Raw genomic sequence first — 14320 nt, forward strand, 5'->3', positions numbered from 1 at the left:
ATGAGGGACGGCTAAAATTAACACCCAATTAATTTTCGAATTGACAAACAAATGAAACCCATAAATCTACTTTCTCATTAATTTTACCGCCGAATAATTCAAAGCTGCAATATCATGAGCGCAAAAAAATTGGAAAAGAATGAAAATGGAAAATGTGCATTATCCATCATAAATATCAACCAGATAGGAAAGAGTCTTATTAGAGTTCTGGTGATAACAATGTTAATCTGTACAGCACTGAGGCATGGACAGTCTGATGTTTCAGGCACAGCCAACTTGATAGTTCACCACGTGACTGGACTTGTATTAATTTTCAGTTTGTTTGGGGGTTAGCCCATGTCCATGATGACTCTAATAAGTTTGTTTTTTCTTTTTTCCTCTACGTTCCATTTAAACACAGATCCATATTCAGTGGTAATTATGTGTCAATGTCTTGCTAAAGGTACTGTACTCAGCAGGGGTTTGAGCACACTGTGTGCGGTCATGCATGCATGCACAAACAAACACTTATGCATACACAAAAATGTGTCAGTGCACACAACACAATCAGACACACGAGGAGGCAGACAACACTTTTTTTTTGCATAAATAACAAAAACAAAAAAACAACAAATAATGGAAATTCCAGGAGATTAGAGAGATGCAACAACAGTCCACAGGCTCTGCTGTTGCTCATCAGAAGACAGGTCTTTTGGGTTGAAGGAGAGCGCCTGCTTGCGAAACCAAACAAGTGTTTGGAACAAACAGTGGATCCAAAAAAAGGTCAGTTTCTGTTTGTTTCTGTTATGTTGTGTTTTCGCTGCCTCTAATATGGGGAGTACAGTACAAACAGAGTCACATGTATTTCCCACCTGACCAGACAGGTTCAGGGCAGCAGGCACGCACAGCTAATCAAGCCTGCCTCTTGTCTTCCAGGCTTCTCCTTAAAAACATAGAAACATGTCCCCTGTCATGGACACCTGGAATCCAACAGCTCAAACAGTCAGCAGTCAATTTAAGGTAGGGTCGGCCTCCACAGCTGTGCCCTGACCCCTTCTCCATGTACTGTTTTTCTTTAATGCTCATGACAGTAAACCTTCAGCGGCCACCTGCTCCGACACGCATAGTTCTCACACAGCCCTTGTTTACACATGCACACAACAAAAGCACAGCATTCTTGAGAAGGAGATAAAGACACACAAAGAAGAAGACAAAGGGGAGAGGTGTACTTTGGGGCTGGTGTTTAGGTTAGGCTTGGTTGCTAGACTAGACAACACAACAGCCTGTACCAAGGTGTGACTGCACTATGCGTCTTTGGTTGGCTTCTCAAGGCTCAGAGATTTTGGAGCTCTGCTGTGTTTTGGCTTGGTTTGAGGATAAGCCTCACTGGTCCATATAATCTTGTTTACAAATAGCCAAACACACCCAACGTTCCATGGTCAGACTTTTCTCAACACCGGGGCCATCCTTTTGTCTTCGAGAACACGTTACAGGACAGAGCAGAACATGAGCCTGGATACTGAATCCCTTCCCACAGCCTTCCCTTGCGTGTACCTTCAATGTAGGGCCTCCATAAAGCAGAAACGTGTCACTCAGAAGTACTGCCACAATCAGGGCTCGCATGGCACTCAGCGCAGAAGCCATCGCCCTTCTCCGAAGAGCAGAACCAACGTCTGGGATGACATTCCGCCAACAGAGACTTCACAGTGAGACCAAACAACCCTCTAATCTCACCAGCCACTTCAACCAAAAGTCACAGATAAGGCATATCCCAAGACTACTGTGACCACATTGTAGAAACAGGCCTTCCCTCCACCCCCCCCCCTGCCCCCAACCCCGTTCTCACCGAGACACAGAAGCTTTTTAAAGTTCCTTCCAGACCTTGTAGGGGATAAGCGACCACTCAGAGCAGCAAACAAAGCAGCTATTTGTTTAATAAGTGATTGCTGCCATGGCTACAGTAAACAGGGGGAGCAGGGTTTGTGTTTATGAACAAACACATCTCCTTGCTGGAGCAATTTAACATTAACCAGGTGGAATGATCAACAGATTTCCTAGGTGACACTCAGGGCAGGCCCAGAGTAAACAGGCACTGGGTGGAGAAAGAGGCCAGGCTTTAGGGAAGCAAGGTCGATGCAAATGCAGCCCAGCTAGAATAAACAGCTAGGGAGGACTGAAGACAAACAAACAGTCATTCTCCTGACATTTGAAGAAGCATTAGGGTGGTGTGTTACAGCTGCTGCCGGCCACCATGAATGTGAACAAGGTGGGGGTTGCTAGGGTGAGGGTGGGGTCGGCCGTAGAGGGTCTCCTGAGCATTAAGTCAGGACACTAAGAGGAAAGACACTTTCACAGACCCAACAACCCAGTGCCTCTTCAGAACACCACAACGAGGAACTTGTAAAACATGTTAACCATTTACAGTCCTCAATTATTCAGTAACTAGCGCTTGACAACAACAAGGGATGACGAGGGCTTCTGAGAGCATCTGTATATGTTGAGGGATAAATAGGATGGTGGTGTTCATTTGTGTTCAAACGGTATTGTGAAGGTCTGGAGTAAACGAAATGCCTGAAAACACGACATGGCTTCAAATGTAGCTAACTTTGTTCTGTTAATTCATTTTGGTGCAACACAAAACACCAGAGCGGAAAAAAAGTAACAGTTACAAGAAGCCTCACATTTACTGTAGTAAATGTGAGGAATTTGGATGCACACGTCCCCTTGAGCATGAATGTTTCATGCATACAACACTTGCCATCTGCTGGGTTGAGCCAAGACACTGAGGTCTCCCCACCCTCATGCTTAGTTGTCTCCCAAACCAACTTTCATACTCATTTTATATAGGCTCCAAACCCATTTTCCCCCCACGTAGAACGATCTAAGAGACCAAACACATATTTATGACACATTGAGAACACTGTAATGGGATCCTCAAGCATGAAATCTAGGTTCAGATGTATTACAACAGAATTGACAGAGAACAGGGCCTTGACATTCCAGTGATAGCAGGGATGATGATTCATATGAATATGAACCTATTATCACGCTACCAGCTGAGGTAAATGAACAATAAGGATGCTAGCAGAAAGCAGACACTCCAGTGGAGAGGCTAAGTAGATCTATAATTTTAGGAAATACACAAAACAGTTTGTCTTCTTAGCATGAAGCCATCCCATATACACCGAACGTACAGTCCTGCTGTGCAGAGAGAATGACTGAGCACACCAAAGTAAGGCAGGCCATGGTATTTTTAGTGCAACCACGGCCGATAGAGACTGCGTAAATAGAGAAGTCTAATGAGTTTCCAGCCACTTCTACTTGAATGGAATAGTAATTCTAGGATGTGGAGTCTGTTTAAAGATAGTCCACAACACCTTCTTGGGACAGTCTCCTTCATTTGACTTTAATAATCTCCCACACATGTGGCTCATGCCGATTAACACGACAGCAAGAGGACAGACATCAGGAGACGTGGGGCCTCTTTTCTGACCAGGCTCTGGCGATGCGTGGGAACGGCAGGCCTCGCTCCCCTCAAGCTCATCTTACCAATTAGACCTGTCAAACACACACGCCGAAAGAAAAACACAGACTTCAATCTCTCTGCATCCTCTGGGATCTGAAAAATCGCTTATTGTTTTAACATTACTTAAAGTGTGTCATATATTTTTAATCATTTTTTACTAGAATTCACGCAAGGGCCATTCCCATGGGGGTGTAAATGTGGACTTATGGAGAGAGGAAATGTGTCAGATGCATTTTCCTAGGGAAAGGAAGGTTAGCCTTTGCGAACTTGTCTAATTAATACTGTGAGTCTAAACCAAGGGAGGGCCATATTATTAGAATCACTGTCATAAGGGGTAACTTACCCAGTTGCACACCACTGCATTGAGACAAGCTTAAGCTAGGCCTCTTGCTAGCATTCATGTTGGAGAAAGTGGCTGACACTTTCCATTATACCATTATAGGGAGTCAGGTGGCTGAGCGGTGAGAGAATCGGGCTAGTAATACGATGGTTGCCAGTTCGATTCCCGGTCATGCCAACTGACGCTGTGTCCTTGGGCAAGGCACTTCACCCTACTTGCCTCGGGGGAAATGTCCCTGTACTTACTGTAAGTCGCTCTGGATAAGAGCGTCTGCTAAATGACTAAATGTAAATGTAAATACCTGAACACAACATGTAGCAAACTAACAAGCCTACAATACAGTAAAGTATGTACAAAACATTGTCAACCGACCACCACCCAACCACACAGAAATAGCCCACAGGATGAAGTCAATGGATCAGCATAACCCCTGCCATAGATTGAGAGTTTCCCTTAATATTTAAACCGTGTTAAATCTAAGTCTCTCTGCAGATTACAATACCCATCAGGTGTCTGCCAGCCAGTCCCTTTGTTTGGAGTTAGTCAGATAGAGATAAAGTTAAGCTATTGATTGCCAGACACAATCATTAACCTTCATAAACAAATAATGGTAAGGAAATATAATGGAAATTTTACCTCTGTAGTTATCTTGGTTGACAAAGAAACTTCATATTTAACTATTGCTAAACATGTGTAAGGTAAATAAACAATACGTTAAAAACGGAGATCAAAATGGTGGTGTCTAACCAATGTCATTTATCCTCAGATGGCAAGTTGCAGGTTTCTCAGCAGATTCAAATAAAGAAAATAAAGAAATATCATATTTATCTTAATTCTCTCTAATGAGCCAAGATGCTGGCACTAAATTCAACTAGATGAGGTTGTCAGTCCATTCAACCTGAATCCAATCCAATAGTATAGAAAAATGCTGAGAAGCTAGTGTTATCTTGACGTTTACTACACAACATCCATGCAAGCACATTTGTTAATGACCTCTTCCAACTGATTGGTTAATGAAGATCCATAACTTATCCAATCAGAACAAGGAACAAAATTATAACCATTTCTTTTGGCCCCGGAGGGGACTAACCGGAGACCCCTCCCACAGTCTCCTCCTCAGGTCTTCCCAGACGTTAGTGGGGTAGTTTGTGCCTAAGAAGCGTGTCATTATTTTAAAAGCCCCTGCTTCCCGGAGAGAGAACAAGGAGGGTTAAAAAGGAGGCTTACTAGCCTTCCATTAAGCAGTTAAATTGAAGGTAAAGGGCGCAGGGCTAAATACCGAAAGACCTTGTATGAATCTCAGCACTTTAATGGAATCAGGTTTTAACAACTCTTTTTGGTTAAATACAGCCCATGTCAGGAGGATGCGTCCAACTCATAAAGCAGCACAATGACAATGTACAGTGGCACTAATACAAGGACATAGTTCATCATGACATTTTCTGCAATTCCCAACTGATTAGGGTCATTATGTTGGAGGTCTGATTTATGTTGTCATTTCCTCTCACCGATCCTGCATCAATGAATCTTAATGAATTGGTAAATAAGGGTGAAGATTACACTCTGTGACACTGCAACATTCCTCACTCTCAACGGACGAGATTTATGTAGCCAATTAGACACTAACAGCGAAAACGGGCCAGCAGAAAAATTATATTCTTTATGGTACAAAATGGAAGAGCATTCTTGCTGAAGGGCAATTGTATTGTCAGTGTTAAGTCCATAAAATATTTCCGCAGCCTTCAAAACACAAAAGGAGCTGTGCATGTGCTGTAGAGGCTTTCACAAAAAGGGAAAAGTTTATATAACGTAAGGTTCAGTCAAGACACTCACGTGATTGTTTTCACCATTTATTCTTACACATGACAAATGGTTTTACTTTGGCGGAATGGATGTACATGGGGAAGCGCTCCCCGCCTTCACTGCATATGCAAGACATGAGGCAGGGAGCAACGAGTTAAATCCCCCACGGGGAGCACAGACAGACAACACGGGGGTGAAGGGGACGGTGGTGGGTGGCAGCAACGCAGACGGCAGGTTCGACAATGCGTGCGCGTGCATGGAGCGGCTTTATAGCGCCGCCTATCGAGCTACGCCTATGGCCTGAGGGCACGGTGATGGGTGGTATGACGCGCGCTGCCCGAGTGCCTTGCCTGAACCTGCTTCGCTCATTTGTGCACAAGAGTTCAGCTCTGAAATGTGCTGAAGACCTTGGTGTTCACAATCAACCTATTCATGTGTTTGATCAGCATACATCCACCTTTGTGTGACAAACATGTTTACCCTCTCAGGGCAAACACCAGAGAATGAGAGCAGGAGTTGGTGCTTCTCTAATGAAGACACAGCACTGAATAGGCTTTTTAATCTGCTGCATTAGCAGCAGTCACCTTTATAGGATCATCAAAAGCAAGCCAACAGAAGAAAAATATTTTGGCATTGAATATGCCATGGCACTATCTCAATTAGGATCTTGTACTGTAAGGTAAAGGGGGTTTTAAGATACAAACAGCCGGGAAAACACATACAGCGGGCATTCATCTTTTCAAAGACAAAATATCAAAATACAATCAGCCCTTTGAAGGTATCTATGATCAACAACTAACAGGAAAGGCATCCGGTATGATTGTGGGTTCAAACGATTCCTGGGACATCATTATTGTAGCTCGGTGTTGGCAATATTTCCGTTTTTTGGGGTGGGGATTTAACACTGAAGACGAACATGGGTGGGGGCAAAAATACACGTGTGTTTCACTACAAAGACTCCAGAGCACCTCTACTTATTAATCCCAACTTCTTAAAGGAACACTCAGAGTGATAATGAGGCTCTTTATGTATTACATATTGTGACTAGATTTAGTGTAAGCAAGCAGCTCTCAACATCAAACAGGCCGGCCTGCTATTAGGCACAGGGCTGGAGGGTGCTGCTGTGTGAAAAGAAGAGGAAAATTAAAGCTGAAGCAGAGCAGGAAGAGCTTAATTTACAGGCATGTACAGTATGCAAATGAGATTACTCTCAGCTTAACTGCATCATTTATGTCCATAATAACAGCATCATCATTACGGGGCTCAAATTAAATTACACCGTAATTAGCATATCAAAGTGATTGGTTAAAGTTTAAAACAAATACCCAATTTTGTTAATGATCATCTGTAATCACCGTGTAGACTCCAATGAAAACATCCAAAACAAATATGTGTTTTGGAGAAGGGGAGGAAGATTCCTCCCTCCCCCACCCCACCCCCACCCCCGGCGACAGGTCTGTGACTGTGTGTGTAATTGTGTGTTGTGTGTGTGTGTGTGTGTGTGTGTGTGTGTGTATGGTGAGGGGAGGGAGGCGTCTTACCTGGCAGGCTCCACACACTCAGGTTGTATTTCCCAAACACTATGAGATCAAAGATCCAATTTCCCACACTTGCCACTTCTGCAGTTCATCAATGAAATACTAATCACTTCACACCCAATTCAGAGCATTGCACTGGGGCTTAAGGCTTAGAGAAACTTATATTTTTTTTATATTTGCCTGTCCTGCATTTCCTCTGATAAACATGGAGAATATTCAACCCCACACCCACCACTCCCACTAAGCAGTGCCTCACTTCCTCAGGCCTCTGACACAAATCATGCACACCTTATTTATGTTCCCATGTCTAGAGGCAAAAGTCAGTCTCCATGTCATATTTCTCCTGTTTGATACACCGCTTTTATACTTTCACGTCCTCACATTATTGATTTAATTCAGAATTTATGATGCACTACACGACTCACAAAGTGAATTCCGATGCCTTAAGTTTCCAACATAAGTCAATCTCACCTTTTCCCCTCAATCAGCCCCTCCTCCCCTCAGTCGCCCCCCCCCCTCCACCACCACTCTTTTGTCCCCCTGCTCTCTTCTCCATCCACTCGACAAAAGAAGGGAACAGCTAGTAGTGCACACTATCAGAAATTGACTCTTCAAATTTTTAAGAAGTGGCATTTTACTTTATTCATTGAGAAATCCATTAAAGGCCTTATTTCTTGGAAGTATGTAAATGATGTGCCTTTCAAGGTAGAGCTAGGGCAAATCCACTCCATCAGCTAATGACGGCCCTCATTACATGCAGAGAGGCTGGCTAATGAAGGCTCGGCGGCCGGCCGATACCCTCGCCCAGCGTAAAGCCCTATGAAATGCTAATATCTCACTTCTAATTAAAGGATACTAAGTCCAAATGCACCTTCACGGCCAGTAGTCGGCAACATAAATTGTATTTTTCTACACTAGATGTGCCAGAGCAACATTCCATTAATTCTTATTTAATACCCCACTACCCTGGCATTCCTTAGTGTTCTCTGGCCTGCTCTTCACAGCTTCATATTGTAAGCAGGCACGACATTACGGCAGCCTTTGGGAGGGTGCATTTGTGCTTTTCCTGGTGCACCCTGGGACATATGCATGTGTCATGAGGGAAAAGGTCAAAAACAAACAAAAAAAACACAGAGAAATACGCCTGTATCAACTCTGCACCTGTATACATTTACAATGTTTACACATGTCTCGCTGTAAATATGTTGACAAGAAAACGTGCTCTCCTTCTCAGAAACCGACCTTGAAGTGAGTCAACAACCTCCTCACAAAGTTCATTAACGTCAGATAGGCTGCAGAGACATGCTGTTGCTTTGTTGGATTTAAAAGCATGACATCAATGCCCAAATGACTGAAAAATTATACCTGAATTGGTTGAACAGTCATGTAATAGGACTGTGATAAAAGAATGCAATTAGTTCAAGTATGTGATGTCAAACTAAAACAATCCTACAGACTCTGTAGCCTATTTAAACAATTCACATTCACATTCTACGCATTAAATAGAGGGAAATAGTAATATCTGATTACACGGGAACTACAGTTGGTAGGACAACCAAATTCTCCCTGGGTGCTAGCCTAATGTATTTAGGCTGTCCAAGATACTCTCCATTGTACCTACAATGTCCACAGCCCAAAAGGATAGGCCCATAAATAATTACACAAAGCTAACCTTCCAACACAGAGTGAGACCACGTTACCATCTCAGTAATAGCAATAGCATAGCAATCAGCACCAGGTGGTTATAGTTTACATCTTGAAATAACATTGATTCAAATAATTCAGAAACCTTTGTTTAAAATAATGTTGAGAATTATTTTTACAAATTGTATAATACTGTACCTGTAGTAGACATCTATACAAACTTCCACTATTAATATCACTTGGAAACTAACCAACAACTTAAATATACAGTTTATATTTTTCTCAACTGGTCCTTCATCTTAAATGCACTATTACTTCAGTCCTACTTACAAACCGTCAGAGTGAAATGGATGCATTTAAAGGTCAATGTTAAGAACATATCACATGACATCTGTTTGATCCTGGCCCCAAGTATTTTCCCAAGGATTCCTTTGCTCTATCCTGTGTAAATCATGGAGGATGACCTTCAACATTCCTCATGTCCCATCTTCCCATTCATCCACAAGCACAGATAATACTGGGCAAATATCATAAACGTGAGGATTTTAGGATTGAGGTGAGGCTACCAACACCGTTAACCAACCAGGGAAAAGAAAACCATGCATCAGTAAGCACCATGTCCCACAATTGTCTAATTAAACTTAGTTCATAAGTAAATAACAACAGGACAAGCGCCTGAAAATCCCATGTATACTAAAAGATTTATATTTATAATTACTTAAATTGGTCAAAAACATTAGAATATTTGTGTGGATACTCCTCCATCCCCACCCCAGGAGTGCAGCTGTTTGTATACCTCAGCTCTCACTACGCATGTACTGAGGTGATCTCATCCTAGCACAGGAAGAGGCCCTTCAGTGTCAGTGAGACGTCTCCAGTTCAAACGCTTTCTGGTGGAGCAGAGCGGGGCAGGGCATGACCTGCAGCTGAACTGGCCTGTGCTGTGCTGCCCAGACAACAGTCACTCTAAACACAGCTCTCTTATCCACCCTAATAAATAACTAAACACAGCAAACGGAGACACATCAGTCAACCTTTGCTCTGTTAACACAGAGACATGGACAGAAATGGATAGAGAGATAAAGAAACAAATAAAGCAACACAGGAAAAGAAAGGAGATAGACAGCCTAAAGAACAAGCAGAAGAAAGAGGCAGTGAGAGAGGGAGAGGGAGAGGGAGAGGGAGAGAGAGAGAGAGAGAGAGAGAGAGAGAGAGAGAGAGAGAGAGAGAGAGAGAGAGAGAGAGAGAGAGAGAGAGAGAGAGAGAGAGAAAACGAAAAGGCGGGGGTGATTTGCAAGGGCATGATGGGTAACAGAGGAGAGAGGATAAATATCACACACAAGCCTGAGCCAGGCACCATGGAAGATGGAGTATTGTAAAGCTGTGAAAGCTAGGCCGTTTTGCCGAGCTGTGACATTTGTTTCTTATTGTCTAAGTGGCAGTTAAAAGCGTCTCCCTGCGAGGGCCCCTTAGCTCTGTGCTTGCCTTCTTTAACAGGGAGGTAACCATATTAGGACGTGTATGGTAAAGTAAACAATAACATAGTTGCAATGAGATGGAAATTTTTCAGCTAATGGTGTTTGTCATTCCTGTTTTCAGCTCTCTGAACAGCCCTGTACTTTTTCTCCTTAGCCAGGGAGACTTTGTTTATGAAAACAACGTAGGAGCCAAGGCTGAAACCGGTGCAAAAACACTGTAAATAAATACATGTTTAAAAATGTCTCTGCCTTTCTTATTCAGTTACATTAAATAAACCCACATTCTGTATGAAAAAGCTCTCCACTTTCTTAGGAAATGTTCCGCTTCATATGTATCTTTGAGGGCCTTATTTTAATTAAACATTTAACTAATAACTTCGAACTATTAACCATTATTTTAACTGATTTATTTGATGATTCAACAAGAGGAACAAGAGAAAAACCTAATTGGCAATTTATCTATGATGTTAATTAAGGCATTTGGCAAACTTGCAGTTGAATAAAATGAAAAGGGATCTTATTTGATAGGTCTGGGTCGGAAGGCTCTGTTTCTCACTAATCTAAATGGCATGTAGAGTAATGTAACACTATTTTACTTTCTGTTTCAGTGGTCACTTGTTCTTGTCTCCTTGCCCCTATTTATTTGGCTGTGGTGATGACTTTATCCATTTAAAAAGTCCTTAAAGACATTTCCACCATTTAATTTACACTCAAACATGCTTCCTTAAACTATTGATGTTACTGTAACCATCTGCCAATCCAACTCAATTCCCAAACGAACTCAATGGAAACATAAACAATTTTTAAAGGTTTCTTTGCTTACAAAAATTCAAAAAGGAAGTTGCAATGTGTCTAAAACGTACTCGGTACTTTCCATACGTCAAATGTCTTTGTAAAGTTCTCCTCAGCCTCTCTCTAGCAGTCTTCTCAGCCCCTCTCTTAATCTCACACTGAAAATGCAAGCTGTTTATTTACGCAGGGTTGAAGCCATTCCATTAAGTAGTCACACCAGGTGCGTCATCCCTAAAAGGGATTTGTTTTGAAGAAAAGTACTGCCTTGAAGTTATAGTGACCGAGAAGTTAATGCAGCAATGTCAAAAATGTACAACTAAGAACCAAGATCATCAACTCAGTTTGGTGCACATTTTGAATGAGCAGGGTTGTTGTTATTATTATTAGCAGATGTCCCTTATGGTGTAAAATTAGAAGACATTGATCAAAAAAAAATTCGCAAGCAGGTTTTTTTAACACACCAAACAAAGATCCTAATCATAAATAATTCCGTATGGCATTTACTGGTCTCAACATTAACAAAACATACAGGTAGTTTGTCGCAGAGATTTTAAAACTTAAAATCATTCAAACAGATTATTTTGATTTCATCTTTTTAGAGCAGAGATAACGGGTCAGAGTCAAAACCTTGCAGAAAAAAAGCCTGGCAGGATTTGACACATTCTCTCACTTTTGTGATTTTCTTTTCATCTCTCTGTAAGACAACTCATCTACGGGTAGAATTTGCTTACTGCTGTCGCCTCAGTCAATCTCACACAAAGACGCTGTCATGTTAGCCGGCAGCACCTGGTAGCAGGCTGACATTATCAAAGGCCTTCAGTCTCTCAGACAGAACTGAGTTTATACATCCATCAATATGTTCCAAACCAAAGAAGAGAGATGTCTGTGTGATGCTGATAGAAAAATAGATTGAAACTTGCCAAACACATTTTCCACCCAAAAAGGTATTTTAAGTAGCTTCAAGATAACACATCTGTGATAACATTATCTGTACAATTCTTTCTACTTTACAAGAGAAGATAATTCACATGAAAGTGCAGGAGATGCAAGAGAAAAGAATGTTGCTGTGTTCACTGACATACTGTATTCAGAATAAGCCATACATTTACCTGTGCAACCCTGTTTAACCAGACAATAAAGAGCCAAGCTATCTCCCAGAGCCTGTTCAGATAGCAGCTGATGTGTGGTGGAAGCAGTGCATCTGATAGAGACAGAAGACAGGGGGCAGGTGAGAGTGTTTAGAAAGCTCTGTCACTTCCTGTGATCTTGATAAACAGGAAAAAAAATAAACCCACTGTTGCCTTTTATGTTGGTCTCCACTGTAATGTCTTTGTACGGATGATAACATTTCATTTTCCAATAGCAAAAAAAGCCTAGCAGCTATTTTGTCTGTCACAGTTTTTAACTACAGCACTACCCCGGCTCAGAAAGTAGATTAGGGTACTTACAGAGCATGAAAAACACAGTGACAAAACTGCTAGTGGCAGAAACGTTTAACTTTCTTGTTAGCAATCTCCCCCATGTGGCACTTTAGTAACAGCAAGTTGTTTATTATGTTCCGTGCTCGGCAAAAGCGATTAAAGGAACTCTTAAGAATCAAAGTGTTATAAATGCATGGAAACACAGCCAGCTGTAAATGCCACAGAATTAGAAGCTTACCAACCCTAATACTAATACATGGCAATTTTCAGCTTGATGCTGATATAAAGAAATTACTTTTTAAAGTAAGCAATAAACGCAGTCAGGGGAACTATTATTCTAGCCTTTTTTCTTACTAACATAAATCTATGTGCGACCTTTCTTAGGTCCAACTCATGAATTCACTTGTTTATTCTTAATACTCCCATAAAAGCAGATTAACAAAGTAACTCTAACTGCTTAACTCAAGTAATCTAGTCTCTGATCTTCAGAGGCATTCTAATAAACACTATGATGAAAAATAAGCAAGAAACTGTTTGTTGATATGTACTTCCCTCTGTTATAAAGGGTCATGAAATTCAAATTTGAATTCAATTCAAGTTCAAGGAGACAAGAGAATGCAAAAGCCACCCACAGAAACAAGACCAATGTGGGCTTCTAAAAGAATCATGGAACGCACGTTTATCAGTTTAGTTTTATATAATATGACCAAAATGAGGGACATTAACTAGAAAATGTGCAAGGAGCATGTTCTGCACATATCACTATCAAGCAGGAGTTTGCCATCCTTCTTACTGAACAATCTGGCCAAGAGCCATCTTCAGCATAATCAGCCCCTTTGTCTGACGGCTTTAATTCGTAATCCCCAAACAAATAATGAAAAGAAGAGCATGTGTATGCACACATATGCTTATTCAAATGCATGTACACAGGCACATACACACACAGAAACACACGTAAAGTTACGTGTCTCATTTGTGAATAGCAAGAGCAGCCCTACCGTATTAAAGTCTATTGCACTTCAAAATGGCTTTAAAGACTGAAGCATGTTAATCCTATAAGCTGCCACAGGGATTTCAGCATTAGCGATGCAATCAAAATCGCATTGGAAAGTTGTGTTAATAATTAGGATGATTTTGGCACATTAACGTTAATTACACAATCGTCTGTAAGATTTCAGGCTGATCTTACATCTGGAATAGGCGGCTGAGGGCCAGGAGAAACGTTGCTTTCTGAGACTATGCTGAGAATGCACTCAGGATAAATAATACGTGGTGTCTGCCCTCTGTCTCCCAGTCTCTGCTTTCGAAACGTTAAGATGATTTGATGAATTAAAAACGACAAGCAGTAAGGAGGATGACCGAGCAGAGATGCTGAGTCCAGACAGTAAACAAACAAGCTTCTCTGACACCATGTACCCCCTTTTTATTCAGATCACACAAATAAATGATCCCGCTCAGTGGCCTTCTGACCGGATGCAAAGGAACAGCTCCAGCTGTAACTGACCCTATTGCCTTTCCCAATAACTCTCCTTTACAGAGCACACACAAAACGATGCCCCTTAGGTCAGGTTTCCAAACACGACCACAAGAGAACGGAGACTCGCTGTGTGGACAACTCAAGGCGACACTAAAGACTGTGTGGGCCTTTACTGAGAGAGGAATACCTCTCTTCAAGTCACAACAAGAAATTAAAAGGGCTGACGGTGGTTTACAGTCTCTCTGGTAACCAATGTCTTCAGCCACAAGCTCAGGGCTGTGATAGTGAAGGCCGTCACTGTCTGCTCTGCTGGGCTGTGAGA

At 41.8% G+C, this 14320-nt stretch overlaps 1 protein-coding gene across 7 annotated transcripts in view; it reads right to left on the reverse strand.

The window, feature by feature from the left end:
- foxp1b (forkhead box P1b) overlaps window positions 1–14320 on the reverse strand; it is a 131587-nt gene that overhangs the window by 75853 nt on the left and 41414 nt on the right. The gene's annotated exons all lie outside the window — the stretch shown is intronic.

This window comes from Osmerus eperlanus, chromosome 1, assembly GCF_963692335.1.
Source record: "Osmerus eperlanus chromosome 1, fOsmEpe2.1, whole genome shotgun sequence".
NCBI classification, from domain to species: Eukaryota; Metazoa; Chordata; class Actinopteri; order Osmeriformes; family Osmeridae; genus Osmerus; species Osmerus eperlanus.